This window comes from Fringilla coelebs (assembly GCF_963513975.1).
Source record: "Fringilla coelebs genome assembly, chromosome: 3".
Lineage (NCBI taxonomy): Eukaryota > Metazoa > Chordata > Aves > Passeriformes > Fringillidae > Fringilla > Fringilla coelebs.
Genome location: NC_140030.1, coordinates 87,188,147 through 87,200,294, shown reverse-complemented (window position 1 = coordinate 87,200,294; position 12,148 = coordinate 87,188,147). Strand labels below are relative to the sequence as shown.

At 42.7% G+C, this 12,148-nt stretch overlaps 1 protein-coding gene across 3 annotated transcripts in view; it reads left to right on the top strand.

Moving 5' to 3' along the window:
• The window catches only part of TTC7A (tetratricopeptide repeat domain 7A), a 167,910-nt gene that overhangs the window by 131,871 nt on the left and 23,891 nt on the right, over positions 1-12,148 (top strand). The window lies entirely within an intron of this gene.

Here is a 12,148-nt window from a genome sequence, read left to right as displayed (position 1 = left end):
CAAAAATAGTAGAACCTACAGGCAAAGGGCAAGATGTTTGATAATATTAAATGTTCAGTACAAAAATAGCAAATGAATAGCTGGTGCATGTCAGGAGAACATTACAAGACTACTGTACACATGTCAGGCTTATATGGGGCAATAATAGAACTTTGTTGTTGTGATACAGCCTTCACAAATTCACTCCGTAAAAACCAAGCTAGATGGAATGATGTTCTTTGTCATAATTTAAGAGAAGTTGATGATACCAGAGAAGCCATCAAATTAGATGCCGACATAATACTAATAGCTCTCATTTTTGTCTTAATTTATGGACATAACCACATTCTAAGTCTTCACATTTCAGTTGCTTGCAATGTTTTGAAACTATAGGAACTTGGAATAAAAGTTTCCAAGGTGCACATCTCAGATGTTCTGGCCCAGTTTACTTCAGAAAATGTCATTCCAACATGGCTTTGCTGTTTCTGAAAAGGAGGCTCAAGAAGAGACCTTATAAGCTTCTGCAATGTCTTCTTTATGGTGCCTTGTTATCTCCAGGTTTCGTCAGGAATGGGTAACATATGAATGTGCTTCTTACCATAATCTTTCTTAGGTTATCCAAGTTGTAACCTTTAAAAAGCACATATATGCTTAGTAGGTAAGTATTTCTGAAAGTTTTAAGGGGTCTGTGAATGCCTATTCCCCTCAAACTCCAGTGATTTTAAGAAGGGCAAGAGAATGACTCCTGTAACTACAGGCCTGTCAGTCTCACCTCAGTGACTGGTAAAATGATAGACATTATTCCAGGAGGTATGGAAAAACACCTGAAAGGCAGTGCAGTTGTTGGGCACAGCCAGCGTGGGTTCATGAGGACATCTGTCTCAGGGCCACCCTGTACATACAGTGTGGGGCACCAGAGGCTGGAAAGCTGCTTCACAGAAAGGGATCTGGGCTCCTGGTCAGTGACAAGGTGAACCTGAGTCAACAGGACCCTGGCAGCCAGGAGGGCCAACCCTGTCCTGGGGGGCATCAGGCACAGCATGGCTGGCTGGGCAAGGGAGGGGACTGTTCTGTTCTGCTCTGCTCTGAGCTTGGGCAGCCTCACCTCCAGTGCTGGGGGCAGTTTGGGGTGCCACAGTGTAAGAAGGGTATTAAACTGTTAGAGAGTGTCCAAAGGAGGGCAGCCAAAACAGTGAAGGGTCTTGAAGGGAAGCCATATGAGGAGCTGCTGAGGTCACTTGGTCTGTTCAGCCGGGAGAAGAGGAGACTGGGGACAGACCTCATTGCAGTTACACCTTCCTCATGAGAGGAAGAGGAGGGGCAGGCACTGATCTCTCTCTGTGGTGAGCAGTGACAGGAAATGGCCTGAAGTTGTGTCATGGAGGGTTAGGTTGGATATAAGGTAAAGATTCTTCACCCTGAGGATGATTTGGCACTGGAAGCATCCCAGAGAAGTGGTCACAGCACTAAGCCTGCCCAGAGTTCAGGAAGCAATTAGACAGTGCTCTCAGACACATGGTGTGACTCTTGGAGCTGTCTTGTGTGAGACCAAGAGATGGTCTCAGAGATTCTTGTGGGAGTCTTCCAATTCAGAGTATTCTACAATGATGTTTTAGTCAAGGGGCAGATGTAAAATTCAGAAGAGGTGAAAAAGACAGTAAGAGGAGAAATTTGGGGGGAGAGACCCAGTCTATAAGCAAGTAGGGAAGAGGAAAGAAACTGAAAAAGTGAGAGAAATACAAATAGGTAGAAAATAGGGTAAGATAGATAATGCCAGATAGGATTGGATAGGTAGGAAGACACATGGATGGAGGGGGTGGGCATGCTGGATAGAGTGGATTAAAGGGGTGAGCCTTAGGAAAATGACAAAGGGACAGGAACGTGTAAGCATACTTCCTTTCCATGCCCTTCAGTCTCCTTAAGATTCTGAATGTTCCCATCCTGGTGCAAGCAAATATCAGTGAAAATCACTTGCTTAAGATGTACCTCACCTCCTTTAAATTGGCCCTGCTGGCAGACTGTGGTTCACACCTGTTAGCTAAGATAGCAGAGGTCTGGTCTATCCCTGCTGATATGAATCATGGCAGTAGTTATATGGTGCCACATAATGGCATTCCTTTATGTGCTTTTCCAAAAGCTAGGAAATTGCACATAACAAGTTAGATGCATCTGATGAGCAGTATAGAAATGTCTGTAAAGAAATTAATCATTCTGCCTTCAGAATAGAGCTGGAATAATGTGCAGTAAACAAGGCTTTTAGGGCTATACATCAAATAAAAAGGGCGAAAATAAAATATTGAATGGCTGCTAGCTAAGTGATTTTGTCCTGTGTACTGAATGAGACACTGTCCCCATGGAGAACTTAAGACTGGGTTTATGCAGTTGAGGATGTAATGTGACAAGTGGTAAATTCTGAATCTCCTCGAGGCCATCAGAAGAAAACTGAATGTTTTTCTGAAATGTATGTATTAGCCAAGTACTAGCTGTACTTTTATTAAAAGTACAAGTTCTTGAGCACAGTATGTTCAGTCCCCTACCAGAGAGAAATGTATGTCTTGGATTATGCAAGAGGGCAAACTAGATTATGAGCTAGATCCAAGGGGTTTGAAATGATGCAAGACATGTCCACAGGCAGATGTAATTGAATTCACACATGTTCCTGTGCTGGTCTCCCCAGTTTGAATACATTGTTTTCCCACTCTAGTAGTACTGTTGTGGATATGTAATAATTTAGAGCAAGATGATCTGCTTGTGAGAATTACTGTTTGACTTGGTACAATCGCCATCCAACTGACCTAGTCCACTTTAAGGGAGAGCTCTGCTGTAGACAGTGCCGAGCCTCCCTGGTGTATCAGCATCAATTAGCAAAGTAGTCATGTCTCTTCCCCTGGGCTCTTGGAACTGGGTTGTCAAAGTTATATCTGGAAAATTCCAACCTGAAGAATGTTGCTGGCTTTAAATGAAGGGCACAGATCTAGCAATGAATGAGTCCATTGGGTGTCAGTAACTTCACCTTTACCCAGGGTAGAGTCACCTCCATAATACACACAAGCTGTCTCTGTGCAGCTGAAAATGGCTGTGTTTTGCTGTGACTGTAGGGTGTTTACAGCAGCAGTCAAATCAGCGTGCTTTCCATATAAAGCACGCTGCAGCTTGGCAGAGCAGCACCATACAGCAGCACTGCAGTGCCAAGCATGTCCCAGGGGGTGGGTGCCATGCTCTGCTTCATCCCAGGGGCCTTTGGCACTTCGTGTCCAGGGCTGGGGTTGGGAAACCACAGGCACTTTGAAAATACCGCATAGGGCAGCTGTCCTGCTTCCTGTAACACTTACAGTTTCTGAGTGATGTCGCAGGATCCTTAAGCCGGTATCAGGAATCCACCATTGGCATTTACAGAGTAAGTACTACTGGCTAATACCTAATCTAAGGAAGCATATTTGTTGAGGAATTTTGTTTTCATTTGAAAGAGACGCACAGAACCAATTTTCAGGTCTATTTGAAGCATAATTGTGGTGAGGTGGACCACTACTCCTTTGGTTAGATAGCTGTTTGCTGCCAGAAACAATTAGCTTGGGTTGGCCCCTAAAAATTGTGCATCCTATGAGACCATAGGTTCTTTAATAAATACAACTTGCTAGTGTTCTTTTTCCACATTGCTCCTGATGCTGTCTCAAAAATTTCTATCATCCCTTCCTTTGCTAGAACAGCTCTGTTTCTTTCTTCCCTTTCATGGGCTCCCTCGGGGGGCTGCTTGCAAGGGTCATAGAGCATTTCTCCTTCCTGGGGGCTGATGGAGTTTCTATTGAGCAGGTATCTTTGCTGGTCTGGAAACAAGGCCTTAGTCCATACATCCTTCTCTTACACTGTGACCTGTGACAGCACATTTCTACAACCAAGTAGCTATGGTTTTCTTCAGTATGTTCCAAATTTGGTTATATAACATCATGCAATACACAGCTTTGGGATGGTGATAACAAAACTGACATGCGCCCAACCAAGTCAGAAAATATAACATAAGCTGGGGCAGATGACACCTCCTTTTAAAGCAATACACAAATTCACCTACCTGTATCTAACTAGAGAAAGACACTGAAATTTGTTAGTTCCCAGCCACCGTGCATTCAGTACCATTCTCACTTTTGATTCAGAGGAGGAGAAAATCAATGTCAGCACATTGGATTTGAGTCCAAAAGCTCTGTATGTGATATTGCAAGTTAAACTAAACATGTACTGAGGTATTTGGAAGACTCCTGCCCAGTGTGCAGGCTCACATAGCACTTTGTCAAGGCACAGCAATTCTCAACATGTTTTAGTTCAGGGAAGAGAAAGAATTGTCAGTTTAAAAGGGAAGGAAATGGTCACCCTCATCTCCATCACTGTGCCAGATTTAATGAAAACAATAAAAAGTACCATCAAAACAAAGCAAAAAAATTGCTTGACTCATACTTGGATATTACTGAATGCAGTGGAAAGCTGTAATGATTTCGTGTTTCTGTTGAAGGTTGGGGCAAGGGCAATAAGGTTGGTATCAGAATGTGGTGTAGCTGTCTGCACTACCTCATCCCTATCCTTGATAGCAAAACAAAGCTTTTGGGTTTTGTTCATAATGTGTCCCTGTTCATACTGTGGTCTGTTGTGATCACATGAATGGTGGAAAACACAATCTTATGATCATATTTGATTTGCTCCATAACGAAATCAAAGAGAATACACAGCTAACAGAGGTTGTGCTAATCATGAGTTGTTCTTTGGCTGTCATCAGCACCATGAAACATAAGATTGGCAGCCATTCAGGAAGGGTTCACAGTCACAGAGTACTCTCCAACTGAAGTTGGAAAAACAAACTGGGTTTAAGTCACCTAAGCTGGGCCAGCAAATTGACTGTAGGCTGTTTGGTGACCATCGTTTTCCAAGATTAGTGTAGATTGTGGCCTTTCCACAGGAAGACCTGATTATTGTCTGGGAGAAGTTATTTGTGGTAAATGCAGTTGGGGACATATTACCCACATACTGGAATCACAGAATGGTTGAGGTTGGAACGGATCTTGGGGGATCTTGTAGTCCAGTTCCAGCTCCCTCCTTAACAGGTTCAGCTAGAGCAGAGTACCAGGACCATGTCCAGCTGGGCAAGTTGCTCCAAGGACGGAGCAACCTCTGTGCGATCTCTTCCAGTGTTTGATCACCCTTACAGTAAACAAACCTTAGAGTAATGTTTAAATAGAATTTCTCGTGTTTCCATTTGTGCCCTTTGAGTCACGGGATATCCCTGAGAAGAGGTTTCACTTCTTTGCACCTTACCGTCAGATATTTAACTGTACTGACAAGGTCTCCCCTCTCTCCTACAAGGCTGAGCAGTCCCAGCTCTCAGCCTCTCCTTGTATGACAGATGCTCCAGTTTCTTGCTGATCTCGATGCCCCTTTGCCTGGACTCTTTCCAGTGTGTCCATGTCTTCCTTGTACTGGAGAGCCCAGAACTGGACACAGTACTCTGGGTGTGGCCTCACCAATGTTGAGTGGAGGTGCAGGATGAACTCCCTCAACCTTTTGGCAATACTTTTCCTAATGCAGCCCAGGATACTGTGAGCTGCCTTTGCTGCAAGGGCACATTACTGGCCCATGGCCAGCTACTTGTTCACCAAGTCCTTTTCCGCAAAGCTGTGTTTCATCCAGCCGTCACCGCCCCCCCCCCCCCCCTCCCCAAAGTGAATCTGAAGCTATTACTAGGAATTTTTTCTGCAAGTAGATACTAAACATAACACTGGCATGACTGTATCAGGTCAGGCCAGAGGTTCAACTACTCCTTCTCACCAGCAGCAGCAGCAAAGAAGTGCCTAGGAAAGAATGAGGCCAGGGCATGCATACGTGCTACTTCTAAGGTTAGGATTTAGCTCGGGGACATCCCAAAGTGGAGGTGGATTGTACTTGCATAGTAATTCCCAGTGGATTTTTCCTTCATGAGCTTGTCTTGAGTCTGTGTTAGAGCTTTCATCATCCACAATGCCCTCTAGCAATGAGACCCACAGGTCTCTTTTCTGCTGTACAAAGAACTGCCAAATTCTCTATGTTCTTGATGCAGCTCTTCTTAGCCACACTGATGCATCTTATTCTCACTTTGGAAGACATGCCTTACTGATGATTCTTATTCATCCCCTTCCCATTACTGATTTTGCAGGTATCTGTCACTGAACCAGTTCCATTCCTTTCATTATTGCTGTTACCTCTCTGAACTTCTTACTGTTCTTTTTAAGATGAGCAGGCTAGAGCAAATAATGGATTTACAGAAAAATAGCTTAGCTTCAAAGGCAGTGGTTTAGTGTTTAAAAAAACCCTCTCCACCCCTTAGTCTTTTACTCATGTAATTATATCTATATCTATTTTCATAGAAATACTAGAAATAGTGTTCTATTTCAGCTGGTTTGTATTAACCTGATTTTTTTATCAAAGCTCTGTTTCTATCTCCTCATGCCTGTAGGGGCTGGATTTTATTTTTTGAATGGTCAGCATCTCTGATAAATGTGTGGTTATAAATAATAGCAGTAAGCAGTGTAACACCTGCCTCAGGTCCTTGCAGAGATGTCAGTGTCCCAGTCTGTGAGTACAACGCAGCCAGCAAGTGTGCAGTTCTGGTCTTTGCTAGATAGATATATATACAAACTTCATTCTGCTTGCCAGAGACATCCTTTTAGCTGGCAGAACCCAAATCTTCCTCTGCTGGTAGTGCTAGAAGCTGAAGAGCTTGATTGAGAACAGATATTTTATAGATTATGTTCCTTTTGCCCAAGACAAGTACATGGCTCTTGATTAGATTTGAGTGTTTAAAAACTGTTTGATGCTTTATTTAAATCTTCTGCTTTTAATTGTTCAGTGGGGTACAAGTGCCGAATAAAAAGAAAAAGACTTTGCAAAGTCTTGGACTGTTTAATTCAGCCTTCATTGTCTACTTAGGATGCAATTTCATGTTCATTTTAGTAGAAGAGTCAACCTATTGTCTCCAGACTCACATTTGGTAACATCAGGGTAACTTGAAGACTACAGTTTCTACTGATTAGTACATGGAAATGAATTATTTCTGTTCATTTATTTCATTTTACCTCACAGTATGGTGCATGCATCCTTGTTTTCAAAGGCATCCATTCACGTAATAAAACATGGCTTGATTGCTTAATATTTTCAAGGATGACATGTGTTACTTCCTTGGGGATTTGTTTCATGCTGCCATGCAGTAGTGATATAAATCACAGGGCAGATTCTCTGCATGGGTAAATTACCATGGCTCCATCATACCAAGGTCTGTATGTCTTGTAAGGTAGCTAGGATGCTAATTAAAACCATTTTTACCTTGAATACTGAAATTGGAATGCATTCTATGTTTAAATGTGAGAACAAAAGAGCTTAGTTCTCACATTAATGGGGTTACTTATCTTCTAAGGAGCTGCTTTGTGTGTGTAGTTTACCCAATTTGTTGCCTATTTTGTAAATAGGTGTGTTGTGGTCTGTTTCCATTTTCTAGCGACATTTCTTGCTCAGTTTTTTATATTTGTGTACAGAGAATTGAACATGACAATTAAAATGCATACCCCAGTCGCTAGGACAACTGTGCATTTGTCCTGAGTGTAATTAGGTGGATAATTGTGTCTGGAGAGACAGAGTGAATGACCTGTTTTTGTCTGTTCTGGAGAGACTTCTTCCTGCTGCTCCCCTTGCTCCTGCTTAGGCAAAGGTGGTAAGCAGAGTTAAGGACTGGGCAATTTTGAGGAATTGGACAGTTGTACTACTTTTGTGATACTGAGAAATAGTTTTCACTATCACAGCTACTACTTAAGAGGAATCTTTGAGAAACTGCTGTCATAAGAACTTGAATTGCAGTAGGTAATGCCCGCAAAATAAATTTTTAACTATTCTTTAGCATACAAAACCACTGAGGATTTAATTGTAATACTTTCTAAAGGTCTGGGGTTTTTTCCTTAATACACATATACTTTATGTTCATTACTTTAATTATTTTAGTGTGGTGTCAGATGTAAAATGTAAACCAGAATGTAATACCTGCTTCAAGAGACGGTTATTTTAAGGTTTGAAGGTATGTATTGACTACAGTTTTTTATTACGTTCTGTGTGTGTGATCCTAGGTTGGTGTGGCTGATGAGTTGTAGCAAAAACGCATAGAAACAGAACTGTACCAACGAATACTGCATGTTAAAGTACTTCAGATGCTCCCTAGAGTATATCCTCCAGGCCTGAGCAGCCACGGGCTGTGCTATTGGGGCTGTGTGGGGGTGCTGCTGCAGAGGGCATCTCTTGGCGTCTCAGAAAGAGAGACACAGAGCACCCAAAGCAAATGTTTGAGAGCTGGCGAGCTCCAGGTTTCTCTTCCCAAACTAAGCACGGTTTCCTGGTATTTATCAAAGCACTTCAGGCTGGGGCTTTGCTACTGTTGTGCGACAGGGTGTGCCTTTCTCTTCCAGAGAGCAAAGAGCTGCAACTCCGTCATTTTCCATTGAAGGCAATTCAGTGGAGAAGCTGGAGAGGAGGTGGAGCCCTGGCTCTCACCATCGCTGGCACAGCCAGCCCTGCTGCACTTTCAGCTCTGATTATGTGTCACACTTCACTCTAAACCTCTGTAAAACAGGGATGAAGCTACTAATCTACTTCATCTGGGGTTTGTGGAGCTTAATTAATATCTGCGCATACTTTCAGATGACAGACACACTGTAAGCGCAAAATCTTATTTATTCTAATTATATGCCTAGATGCCTTTATTCATGCGGGATTTTGGACCGCAAATTATTTTAGACAAAGTACAGCAACTGTTCAGCACAAATGATGTGCTTTACAGCTTTGAGTACCCCTATGTCCCTAACTGTAAAGTAGTGGTGAAAACATCGTTGTGGTGGGAGTGGGATTTAGGCAGCAGATCTGCAAACTCTTTCTTCCTCCAGCAGGGATTTTTTTTTTCGTTAGAGGAGTCTGCTGTGCCTATGTGTTGCGCCTTGCCCTCAACTGTATGGATACATTGTTACAGTGGTGCTGTGAAGGACAGAGTAAAACAGAAGCAAATGTGACTCTGACGACTTTCTAGCACAGCCCTCTCCTCTTCCTGGGGATAAGATATGACAACGCCTGCAAAAAATAGCTTTTTGCAGGGGGAGGGAGGGTGCTTCCTTTCTCTGGCAGTGAATGTATCCTCCTGCTCTGCAAATTCAGTACCAGCAGACCATCCTTGTAGCAGTACAGGTCTGCAGTTTTTCCCTGGTGAGAAGGGGTTTGGATTTTTAAGGGAGAGATGACAGACCTAAAGGTAGAAGCAGCATTAGAATAACAGTCATAAGCAATTCCAAAAATGGAGCAACCTTGAATGAAGTGCCTTTTTTTTCCTTTTCCTTCCTTAAGTAAGTAATAGTGACAGTCAACAGGAGATTTGAGCCACCCAGAGGAAGGCCAGTGACGTCTTCTGCCCTGCAGCTCTGAGAGCTCCGGACACTGGGACTCTCTTAGGTCTACCTAATATGGAGTGCAGAAGAAAACACTGCAAGGGTGAATTTGCTAAGTCCTAATATCCAGCAGGATATTTTTGGTCTGCTCTGATAGTCCGGAACATTTAAACATTTCAGCCCACCCCATAAGTTTTCCCTCAATGTGGGTAAGTCCCTATATGCCGTGAGCAATTTTTCTCACTGCTTTTTTTTCCTGTTCAATGCACTGCATTTCTCCAGTACATTTGGAGAACTGGCAGATGGTGATATATAGGTGCATAAGAGAGAAGGGGAGGGGAAAGAATTGGAAGGAATAGAAGAGACAGAAAAAAGCATAGACTGCTGCTTTCTTTAAAAATACCAGGATAAAGCATTGGCCATTCAGAGACAGTTAAAATCACTTTTTTCTTATTCCATTAGCTGTTCCGTAAGATGTTTCTTCCTTTTTCATCTCTTTCCACCTTGTAGATCTCTGCAGGACATGAACCCAACCTTGATTTGCCCCAGATGGCTTTTTTCAATGCTGTTCATTCGCTATTTTATCAAAGAAAGGTAAAATTCACTAAGAATCATAAGTGAACTTAGGTCAGAAGCTTGTTCCAGTGGTGTTAAGGGAGTATCTGAAAGCAACAGAACAGACAATCCAGAACCAAGAAATTGGGAGGAAGTCTTCAGCTCTTTGGAAAACTCAACTCCTGAGTCAGGAACTTACTGTGTTTCCTGTTTGCTCTTTGCAAATTGTGCTTTTTTTATGGTTTTTTAACATTTTTTCCTCTTGTTTCTTTCCTCTTGTCCTTCCTCATGCTTCTATAAAGCTCTGGTCTATCAATGAGCTGCTGTTTAATATTGCTAATGTGACTTTTGCCTATGTTTTCCCCAAGGTTGTTGAGAGAATCTCTGGCTAGAAAAAGATGGAGTGCAGAGGGGAAGCCACAGGGAAATGAAAGGCCTGTGATCATCAGGGATGGGCAAGAGAGAGCTTGACTTGTCAAGGTAGTAAAACGAACGGAAGGGATTCATCTGCTCTCTGCAGATCCATGTGGGAACAAAGAGGGAGTGCTGTGGGGAGAAGAAAGCTGCATCAGAGTTGGCAGCTTTGTCTGCTCTTAAGTTGCTGCTGCAGATTGAAGAGGGTTCCCAGCCACCAGTGCAGAGAGGTTCTGAAGCAGCCTTCTAGGTCATGATTTGGGAAGAACAGTCTCACCCCTCTGACACTGGAGCTTGATCAAGTTGTGAAGGAGAGACTGGATCATCCCAAAAGTAGGGCTTTACCAAACCCAAATTAGTGGTTGCCTATTCAGGCTGCCCAGCCCACCAGTGACTGAATTAATAATGTATCTGTGTCCTGAAATGCAGAATATCCAGCTAAAAGTGTTTTACAGGCCTACCTGCTGTCCTGCCTTCCTGTTTTAGTTTTCTGCTGGAGAACTTCTATTCCCAGAAGCATTTTGTAATTATTTTGCTGTTTATTATTTTTTAAATTAGAGGTGGAGTTTGAATGTTAATAGGGCTTCCCTGGGATGCAGCCCTGACTTCCATTTTTTAAATATATTTTTAATGAGTGTCTAGTGTGTTGTGAAGTGGAATGATGGATGTAGCTGGACTCAGGAGAGTTGCATGGAAATTCTCTTAAATAGCATTGTGGTAGCTGAGCTCCATTGACAATAACATCAAGTCAGGTTTAATAGTGTAGTTCTTTATTGAATGAATCCACCCTGTAGGAAACAGTATGACCTTGCTGTGTGTGCTCAAGACAAAAAAAAAATCAATGTTAATCCCTTGGGAGGAAAAATACAACATTAATGGAACAGCTGAGTGAGTCTAATGAGACTTAGATGGCAAGAATGGTAATTTGGAAAGAAATACTCGTATGAGCTGTCTGAAGGTATAACATGGTAGTTTCCATGTATCACCAAGTGCCATGTATTCTTAGATGTGTGTCTGCCAGATGTAATTTAATGGATTTGCACCTTTCCTCTATGGCTTCCTGACAGAACAACAGGGGATTTTCAAGCTAATCACCTTTCAGTGGGGAGATTTATGACCAGTTAGCTGATCCTTTCTTCCATCTGGAAGGGCATGGACTGGAGACAATCATTAGGCACAGCATACCAACCGGGAGCTTCTTAATCAGAAGCAGGCTGGAGCATCTCTACCTTGTGGTTACTCTCTGGAGTCTTACAGTTCACTGGCATTGCCAAATGCAACGTTTGCCTAAGTCAGTCCTCGTTACTACTAAGGGGTGAGGTGGGTAATGCTTCACTTAATAGCCATTGGCTATGTAAGGAGTAAACAAAACAGCAGACTTTTGTACTTCTTTGCTTCTGAGAGTCTGAAGTTCTAATTTTGATTTATGTGGGGAAAATTCATAATTGCCTAGTTCTCAGCCTTTGGCTCAGATAGATGAGTTGGTCACTCTTTCTACCTGTTGTCCAGAGAGGGATTCTCCAGCATTAGGGCAGAGCTCCTTTTGTTAGGCTGCTGCTCTGCATTGCCTTGTGGGAATCTCCCTCAGTTCTTCCCTGAAGGTACAGAGAGAGATTTGTGCAATTAAAGAGGGTGTCTATGTTTGTGTAGATCACATACCTCTTTAAATTATATGAGGCAGTTGAGTATCTCCTAGTGCATGGCCTAAGGCAGGAAATGAGGTAAAATACATTGACTTGTTTCAGAGAAATTACTGCTTTGATGTTTTC